The sequence below is a fragment of the Octopus sinensis genome, linkage group LG3 (assembly GCF_006345805.1).
Source record: "Octopus sinensis linkage group LG3, ASM634580v1, whole genome shotgun sequence".
In the NCBI taxonomy this organism is placed as follows: Eukaryota; Metazoa; Mollusca; class Cephalopoda; order Octopoda; family Octopodidae; genus Octopus; species Octopus sinensis.
This window is the reverse complement of record NC_042999.1, coordinates 56,353,165-56,363,809: the sequence shown is the minus strand read 5'-3', so window position 1 is coordinate 56,363,809 and position 10,645 is coordinate 56,353,165.

Sequence of the window (10,645 nt, the reverse complement as noted above, 5' to 3'; positions counted from 1 at the left end):
AAAGAAAATTATTTTACTGAAAGAGAAAAACAACTATTTTTGAATTTCTGAATGAAATCTATATAGTAACAGCACTGGATAGTAAAGTTTATTTGCTATCATAACATAACAGTCCTAAATCGGAATGTGTTGCTACTTTTCAACCTCAGGAAAACATCTTTTCCAGCTGGTTTATCAGCAGTACTAGCAGACCAATGGTTTCTGGGTAATTTCCTTTCTTCAGTACTGGACAACTGTCTGGCTAAAGACAGCAGCCAGCTGACCTTACTCACAGTATATACTTATCGAAGCGATTGTCAGTCGTTGATCTCGTGAGGAGAAAAGCAACTAGTTTTAAATCTCTGAATGAGATCTACGATATTTTAACGTGTATAAGGAACCCATAATTTGGGGTGTTTAAAACTGGAGAAAAGGTTTTGTAAGGGATTATAATGGTATCCATGTATAAGAAACCCCCATATTTTTTAAACCTAATTTTTAACAAAAAAGGGTTCCTTATACTCGTTAAAATACGGTGTGGAGTAACAATACATCTTACTAAACTTCATTATTTTGTAAAATAATTGAAATGAAGAGGATTCATTTCAACAGAAAAATGATTAAAAAAAAGTTTAATTTATTAACACCTAATTATTTTTTTTTTATGTAGATAACATCCTTGGATTATACATTTTCTATGAAAGCAAACGTTTGCTTTTTTGAATGCATCTTTTCTACCTGCAGCCATGTATGTTTGGGGAGTCAAACGCATATATATATATATCAAAAGTGTCTTTCCAAATGTATGCATAAAGAGTTTTAAGCAAATTTTACAGTCCAAGGGAAGTAACTCATTACTTCAAAAATGTAGTCTAAGGGAAATAACTCTAATTAGAGGTTTTTTTTTTTTTTCCTGTTTCTTCCAAAAGTTATTGTCACTTTTCCTTCTTTACTTTTCTATTACTGGTACATTCGAATTACCCACCGTCAGAACACTGCTTCCTTCGTAAATTCTGGATATTTGTCCTCATCTTGATGGTTGTTAACACGTTGTTGTTATTGTTACTACTACTACTACTATCATTATTATTATTATTATTATTATTATTATTATTATCATCAAGGTCACTGCCTGGAATCGAACTCGGAATCTTTTGGTTAGTAGCCTACGCTCTTAACCACTACGCCATATGCTCAAGATACCTGATGAAGGTTGGAGGGTATATCAGCCGAAACGTTGTGTTAACAACAAACAAGATGAGGACAAATATCCGTCAAAAGTAAATAATGTAAATAGCGTAAATAATGTAAGTAATATAAATAACGTAAATAATTCCTCATCTCTTAAATATAGAGCTGAAATTGAAAAATATAGCAAATCGTTGACATGAATTCTTAGGGACACCATTTACAAAATAAGTAAATAAAATAAAATGAATAAAGAAATAAAATAAACAGTAGTAAAATTAAAATATTTAATGTAATTTGCATTAAAACCTAAGTAAAAGTAATTATCTTTTCGTCTTATATTTCTAATATAATTACGTTGTTAATGATCTCTGCATTAAATATGTTAACAGTAACCTAATTATTATTGTCCATGCAGATTGCGTCTTTAGCTTAGCACAGTTACACACACACACACACACACACACAGTAAACTCTCCTGTTGATAACAACAGGAGAGGTTTAGCAGCACAGATGCTTTGTTTGCAATGATGAAGTATTTGTGCTGAAGTGTGTGTGTGTACACATATACGCAGAGGCATGCCTTGCTTTAGAAACATCTTCTGAAAAATCTTACCGTAATGTGAGATTCCGTAACGCGAAATCTATTTCTGTTGAATTACATTGAAATCTTGGGAAAATATTTTTCATGCTACGAAAGTCCATATTACGAATGTGGAAGAAGCTCCACACGCACATGCACGCACACACACACACACACACACACACACACACACACACACGCACACACACACAGACGCAGATATGTCATCTAAGGTCAAGTTGGCTGGGAGATCTCGAGGCAGCAACTGGGCCCAGGAGCTTCTCTATCCAGTTTATAAAATTATTTTTGTACCAGTAATTAGTGATGCACTTATCTGTATTAGTTACCTGTCGATGTGGCAATGTCGGAGAACTAAGGTTTTCAGACTTGCTAACCTATCAAAGTTACATACTTACATACATTCTTGGGATATGTAACACACTGCCTAAATACCACTCTTGAGAAATTAGATTTCTCAAAACCAGAAAGGAGAAAGCTAATTCGAAGTCTACGGATCCAACCAATCATTGGGACTGTAAAAATCTTTGAAATTTTCTAGAAGTTTATCATTTAAATATATTTGAGCATGTCTAGATATGCAACCATATGCATCAGCATACATAAAGCAAAGCATACAAACCTGCACAGATACATACATACATACATACATACATACATACATACATATTTGTTAAGTCATATACAATATTTATTACAGGAAGAAATTTAAAATCTTATCAATAAGATGACAACATAGAGGAAGGGAGTAAGGAGATGGAAAGAGAGAAGGAAAAGGAGTTCTCTTTTTCCATCTCCTTATTCTTTTACTCCCTTCCTCTATGTTGTCATCCTATTGATATATTCCATTTTCATTTTCCATATTTTTGTCCCTAATTTGTTTCTGATGACGGAATATCCCTTACTCGAGGATATCCCAGAAAGAGAGAAGGAAAAGGAGTTCTCTTTTTCCATCTCCTTATTCTTTTACTCCCTTCCTCTATGTTATCATCCTATTGATATATTCCATTCTCATTTTCCATATTTTTGTCCCTAATTTGTTTCTGATGACGGAATATCCCATACTCGAGGATATCCCAGAAACAGCTGTAAGACTTTGAATGTCTTCCTATAATAATATTGTATAAGACTTGAGATGTTTGTCTTGCCTTAATGTTTGTTGTCCTCTTTAACAATTATATATCCGTTATATCGGAAATCTGCAATGGCTCCATAACTACCGTCTCGGTTATAACCTTGGAGCCCCAGTAATCCGTTACATCACTTACCTAGTGTTCCTAATCATTTAGATCACCTGTGAACTACCCTCCCCCCGTAATTTGTACATATACATACACACATACACACACACACACACTCATATACACGCATACATACATACATACATACATACATACATACATACATACATACATACATACATACATACATACATACATACATACATACATACATACACACACACACACACTCATATACACGCATACATACATACATACATACATACATACATACATACACACACACACACTCATATACACGCATACATACATACATACATACATACATACATACATACATACATACATACATACAACATACATACACACACACACACACTCATATACACGCATACATACATACATACATACATACATACACACACACACTCATATACACGCATACATACATACATACATACTACATACATACATACACACCACACTCATATACACGCATACATACATACATACATACATACATACATACATACATACATACATACATACATACATACACACACACACACACTCATATACACGCATACATACATACATACATACATACATACACACACACACACTCATATACACGCATACATACATACATACATACATACATACATACATACATACACACACACACACACACACACACACACACACACACACATATACACGCATACACATGGACAGACATGTGACTGCACATCACTACAACCTCAGTAATATAATAAATTTCTTCGATTGACATGATAAAATTGGAATTAAGCCTTGTTGTTATGGACTCCTGCTGTCTTTGGCAACCATTTGCCATTCTACTCTGCTGACTTTTAGTTGAGAAAAGGTTGAGAAATAGATCGAAGGAGGTACATTTTTTTTATGGACCAGTGTCACATTCTTTGTGATAATGATATGGTTTAATTCCCACCCAGGGTGTTAATTTATTAACTATCAACCGACGTACAATTATATACGCCATAAACTAACTAATTAACGTCGTATAAGTTTTATTCGTGTCAAGGCGAGGGGAGCTGGCAGAATGGTTAACGCGCCGGGCGAAATGCTTGAAGTTTTTTTGCCTGTCTTTACGTTCTGAGTTCAAATTCCACTGAGGTCACCTTTGCCTTTCATCCTTTCGGGGTTCGATAAATTAAGTACCAATTGCGTTCTGGGGTAGATCTAATCGACTGGCCCCCTCCCCCAAAATTTGGGGTTTTGTGCCTAGAGTAAAAAAAAAAAAGAAAAAAATGTTATTCATGTCCCCGCAGGAAGAAACAAGAGCGAGTGAGAGGGGTAAAGCCTTTGCAATGAAACCCGAAAATCTGAGCGAGGAACTGTCGACGACAGTTGGTTTAATCGATCGAAATCGAACACAGTATTTATGATTTAAAAAGAAATTCTGGTACTTATTGCATCACTCTCTTTTGCCGAACTGTTAAGGGGACATAAACAAACCAACATCGTTTGTAGAGCGGTGGTAGTGGTGGTGGGGCAAACACATAAACCACACACACATATACTCATGTATGGATATATGTGTATGTGTGTGTGTGTATAATAAATATATGTGTGAGTGTGTGTGTATATGTATGTATAATACATATACGTGTGTGTGAATGTTTGTATATACGAGGAGGTACCCCAAAGTAGCAAGAAACGTTCCCTGTGGGACAAGCCCATTGTAGTTCAAGCTTCCGCCGTTAGAAGCCACTTGATGCAACCCTCAGGCATCAGTCTGCCGACCGGCGTTGTTCAGTGTGGGCATACTGCCAAGTGGTGCATCTTTGTTTAGTAGTGCTCCTCCCTTGTTTGTCGATTTTTGCGATGGCTGTAACGAAGGAACAGAGTGCTTCCGTGGAATTCTGTTTTCTGCTGGAGAAAACGGTAGGTAAAACAGCTGTCACGCTTCAAACAGCTTACAAGGACGCTGCCATGAGAAAAACATAAGTTTACGAGTGGTTTTCATGCTTTATGAATGGTCACTTGTCACTTGATGACCAACCTCGTCCAGGAAGACCGTCGACCTGCCGAACGGATAAAAAAACATCATAAAAATTCATGAAGTGATTTCGGAGGACCGTCTCCGAACAATTGACAAACTGGTGTGTCCTGGGACTTCTGCCAACGAATTTTGAGCGAGGAACTGCAAATGAAAAGAGCTGCAGCAAAATTTGTGCCTCGCTTGCTCACGGAAGATCAAAAGCAGTCACGACTGAATGCGTGTCGTGAACTGAAAGAACAGTTGAAAGTTGATCCATCACTGGTAATGAAAAGCCAACGAAGGCCATCACTGTAAAGAAAGCCAGTGTTACGGAATTTGAAGATGTGGAAGAGGTGAAGAAGAAGAAAAAAAGACGAAGAGTTCAAGCACTGCTTCCAACAGTGGAAATGCATCTGGACCGATGTATTTTGCTTCAAATGGAGAATACTTTAAAGGCGATAAAAGAGTAAATATGTAAAACGAGGGGAATGAAATAATATTGCAAAATTCCGGTTTGTTTTGGGTTCTTCCTCGTATGTGTGTATGTATACGATGAGCTTCTTCACAGTTTCCATCAACCAAATTCAGTTACAAGACATTGGTCAGGCCGAAGCCATAGTAAAAGACACGAAAGGGGCCACGCAACGAGATTGAACCTAAAACCACGGGGTTTGCGAAGCGATGTTCTTAACCACACAGCCGTGTCTGCGCTTTTGTAAAATTATTAATCTGTTCATATTCATAGTTTGTGTAAACAGCTGTTAAGTGCCAATTATAAATTATAACTTTCTTAATTAGCTGCTGACTACTTCTAATCACTAAACAATATGACTGACTCTCATTGTAATTTTGAATTAGTACACCAAACGGAATTTGTATTCTGACGCTTTAGAACGCTTCATATGCCAAGAGTTTAAACCTTACACCCCACCCTCCACCACTTCTTTCTACACTTCCATATTCTATGCCGGGGCTTCTCAACCATTTCGTTTTTCAACTACGAATCCTGTTTGATTCCAGTTTCACTCGGGTGGACCATAAAAGCTATGTTTTAAAAATCCTGTTACGTTTCAAGGACCACATGAACCCCAAGGACCATATGGAACCCCAAGGACCACATGTATCCCAAGGACCACATGGAACCCCAAGGACCACATGTATCCCAAGGACCACATGAACTCCAAAGACCACATGGAACCCCAAGGACCACATGTATCCCAAGGACCACATGGAACCCCAAGGACCACATGGACCCCAAGGACCACATGGAACCCCAAGGACCACATGGATCCCAAGGATCATATGGAACCCCAAGGACCACATGGAACCACATGAACCCCAAGGATCATATAGAACTCCAAGGACCACATGAACCCCAAGGATCATATGGAACCGCAAGGGCCACATGGACCCCAGTTGAGAACCACTACACACTAAGAGTTCGTTTAGAACAGTTTTCTTTTACTTTTCACTCAGCAAATGTATTTCATTTCGCTTTTGTATTTCGCTCACAAGATTCTTGATGGGAACCAGGCACGTAGCCACGGGGGGGGGGGGCTATGGAGTTAGAATCTCAGCCCCTCCACCCCCAGTATGAGAATTTGTTTTATCCTCTTTTAAAAGAAAAAGAAAACGAAAACAAAAAAAAATGTCAGTTACTGATTAGAAATTGGGAGAATTGTGCAATAAGTAAAGAAAAAAAGAAAAACTAAATATGTTTCAAATTCAAACCTCTGAACCTGCCAAATAGTATGAAGAGGTTATCTCCCTTGTAATACCTGATTTGCCAAGCAAGCAATATCTGAAGTCGCTAAAGATGCAATAGTTAGTGATATGAAAACGTGGGTAAATTAGAGCTGGTCAAAGTGTTTGACCAGTGTAATTGTTGTCGCAGAATTGGCTGCTGACCCGGTCATCAACTGTGGGTAAGGACTTGCTGAGGCTGGGTCAGTTGTTGTTGTTGTTGTGGTGGTCGTCGTGGTGGCGACGGCGGCGGTGGTGCTGGTGATTGTCGTTGTTGCTGTTGAAAAGTATGTGAAGAATTAGTTGCTGTAGTTTAGAGATTTATGGTAGTAAACGCATCACTACACACGTATATATATGAACAGAGACGGACATTAAAAAGTCATTTTATTTCTACTAGTCAGAGAGGATTATTATTCGCGAAAAAGGGGAGAAAATTTTTGAAATTTCCCAAAATATACATTCAGGAAGTATTTTTCAAGTGAGAACTTTCACTGAAAAGTTTTTCTTACTCTTTGAACAAAGTTTATACTGAAGTTATTTTGTGTTTTACTAAAAGAAAAGAACAAAAGCATAACTTTGAAGAAATTGAAAAGAAAAAATTGCTTGAACTGAAATATCTTACGAGTTTAATTTTAAAAATACATAAATTTTAAGAAATCGTTACTCTTACTACGATATTCTACCTTAGAATTAATTATTGAGAATATCAGTGCCCAAGAATAATGAATCACTACCGAAAAAGGGAACTGAAGCAATCATTGCTGAATTTCCAATCTGATTCATCTAATAATGCTAAGCAGAAGAGAATTGCAAACGAAGTTTCGCAGCTCAAGGGAGGTCTTGCAAAGTCTTTGACACACTCATTGGATGCTCTCGGACAGGTCGACTACCAACCAGTGCAGCCAGTTCTAGCAAAGTTTGATCCCAAAAGATATAGAAATCAAAGACGTGACTTCTCGTCAAACTGGTATACTGGTCGTCCATGATTAGAGTATTCTCTTTCAAAGAAAGCCTGGTTTTGTTTTGCCTGTCGGCACTTTAATACTTCTGCTCAAGATGATACTTGTTCTATGAAAAATGGATATTCTAATTGGCATCACGCAAAAGAAAAAAAAAAACAAAGGTTTAATTAAATAAGCACGCAAACTCTGCTTCCCGCCAACAGCATTTATCCACAACAACATCCGTGTCTTCAATCTCGTAAAATGATCAGTTGAGCAAAAACTGTCATTATATCAGTTTCATTGTTGATATTGTTCATTTTTTTTTTGTGCAAACGAATTGTCTTTTCGAGGAAACGAAAATGAAGCTTTTCATGATCTTTATAATAATAATAATAATAAAAGTAGTAGTAGTAGTAATAATAATAATAATAATAATAATAATAATAATAATAATAATAAAAGTAGTAGTAATAATAATAATAATAATAATAATAATAATAATAAAAGTAGTAGTAGTAATAATAATAATAATAATAATAAAAGTAGTAGTATAATAATAATAATAATAAGTGCCCTGATGCAGTACCAGGCAGTGGCTCTCATGGCTTCTGATCTTAACTGATTGGAAGTGTTATCATGTACATTGTTCTGTCTTGGTATAAAAGATGGGCTACAGCAAATATTCTGCTCAATACCACAGATCAGATTTGCTTGTCAGTTGTTTGACCTTAACCAGTTGAGCATGTCTCTTAGTGGCTGACGATATGTGCATCTCTGATCACGAGCAGAAGTAGTGGGGGAGCATCATAGCCATGTGTTGAGAGGGATTCTTTGGGGTTTGAATAATTCACCTCTGGAGACATGGGTGGGTTTTTCAACATCCTTAAACAACCCTTATTCAGGGACCGTTTGAGCGGGATGGGCTACTCAACCTGAAGAAAATTCTAACTGGGCCCCACCTGTAAGGTCATGTGCAGTTTATCTTGATATGAGATCACCATGCCGCGCACATATGGTTGTGATACATGTGCCTGGTGTGCCCTTATCAGACGGGTAGTCATGATGGGTATATTGGGCTTCGTATATTTTACCCCAGTGTCACTTTGATGGCATGCTCTGCTCGCTCACTCAGTAATAATAATAATAATAATAATAATAATAATTATTATTATTATTATTATTATTATTTCTACTTTATGCACAAGGCCTTGAAAATTTTAGGGAGAAGGGGACTAGTCGATTATAACGACCCCATTGCGTAACTAGTACTTAATTTATGGACCCCGAAAGGATGAAAGGTAAAGTCGACCTCGGTGGAATTTGAACTCAGAACGTAAAGATGAACGCAATGCCGCTAAGTATATCGTCCAGCGTGCTAACCATTCTGCCAGTTCACCGCCTTCCCAATAATAATAATAATAATAATAATAATAATAATAATAATAATAATAATAATAATAATAATAAATGCCCTGATGCAGTACCAGGCAATGGTTCTCATGGCTTCTGATCTTAACTGATTGGAAGTGTTATCATGTACATTGTTTTGTCTTGGTATAAAAGATGGGCTACAGCAAATATTCTGCTCAATACCACAGATTTGCTTGTCAGTTGTTTGACCTTAACCAGTTGAGCATGTCCCTTAGTGGTTGACGATATGTGCATCTCTGATCACGAGCAGAAGTAGTGGGGGAGCATCATAGCCATGTGTTGAGAGGGATTCTTTGGGGTTTGAATAATTCACCTCTGGAAACATGGGTGGTTCTTTCAACATCCTTAAACAACCCTTATTCAGGGACCGTTTGAGCGGGATGGGCTACTCAACCTGAAGAAAATTCTAACTGGGCCCCACCTGCAAGGTCATGTGCTGTTTATCTTGATATGAGATCACCATGTCGCGCACATATGGTTGTGATGCATGTTCCTGGTGTGCCCTTATCAGACGGGTAGTCATGATGGGTATATTGGGCTTCGTATATTTTACCCCAGTGTCACTTTGATGGCATGAACTGCTCTCTCACTCAATAATAATAATAATAATATTTTAAATGACTTGACACTGTAACATTTTTTTTTACCTTTAACCAATTTCCCGTTATTTCGAATATTCGATTAAATATTGATTTCCAGAACAGTTACTTCCATGGATATCTTTTTTTTCCCCAATCGGCTGTTTTGGATAAGTTGATAGCAAACCTATTGATTTGACTGCTATTTCAAGCAGGTTGTGTAGAAGACCACTCGTTGACCCGCCAGCCTAGTCGAATTTTACGTGCACTCATAGAGACGTAATTCAGCTTGACAGCAGATTACAAACCTATAAGCTTATTTTACAGCCACACACACACACACACACCACACACACACACACACACACACACACACACACACACACACTGTTAATGTTTGTTTTTATGTTCAGCTATAATAGAAAAATTTATATTAATCTGGTGCGTTACTCAATACCTCTGTAAAGTACAATTTTATTTTCCTTAAGAATAATGGCAAGAAACTAAGAAACTATGAGTAACACATTTTAATTCAATGCACATTAAATGATCTCTGTCTCTCTTTCTCTCTCTCTCTCTCTCTTCTCTCTCTCTCTCTCTTTCTCTCTCTTCTCTCTCTCTCTCTCTCTCTCCTCTCTCTCTCTCTCTCTCTCTATATATATATATATATATATATATATATATATATATATATATTATATATATATATACATATATTACGGAGATGTACTTGCATAACAAGTGATTTGATCTGAGATCGTGTGCTGAAACGAAAACAATTGCAGCGTGGAAGGTGTTTGTAAGCCATTTAAGAAACACACAAAAGCCGTTCGATTCACTTCAACATTTAAGTTTAATTTGTCAAAATATTTTCGTCGCTATAAGACCGCGACCTGTTCACTGACAAAAATCCG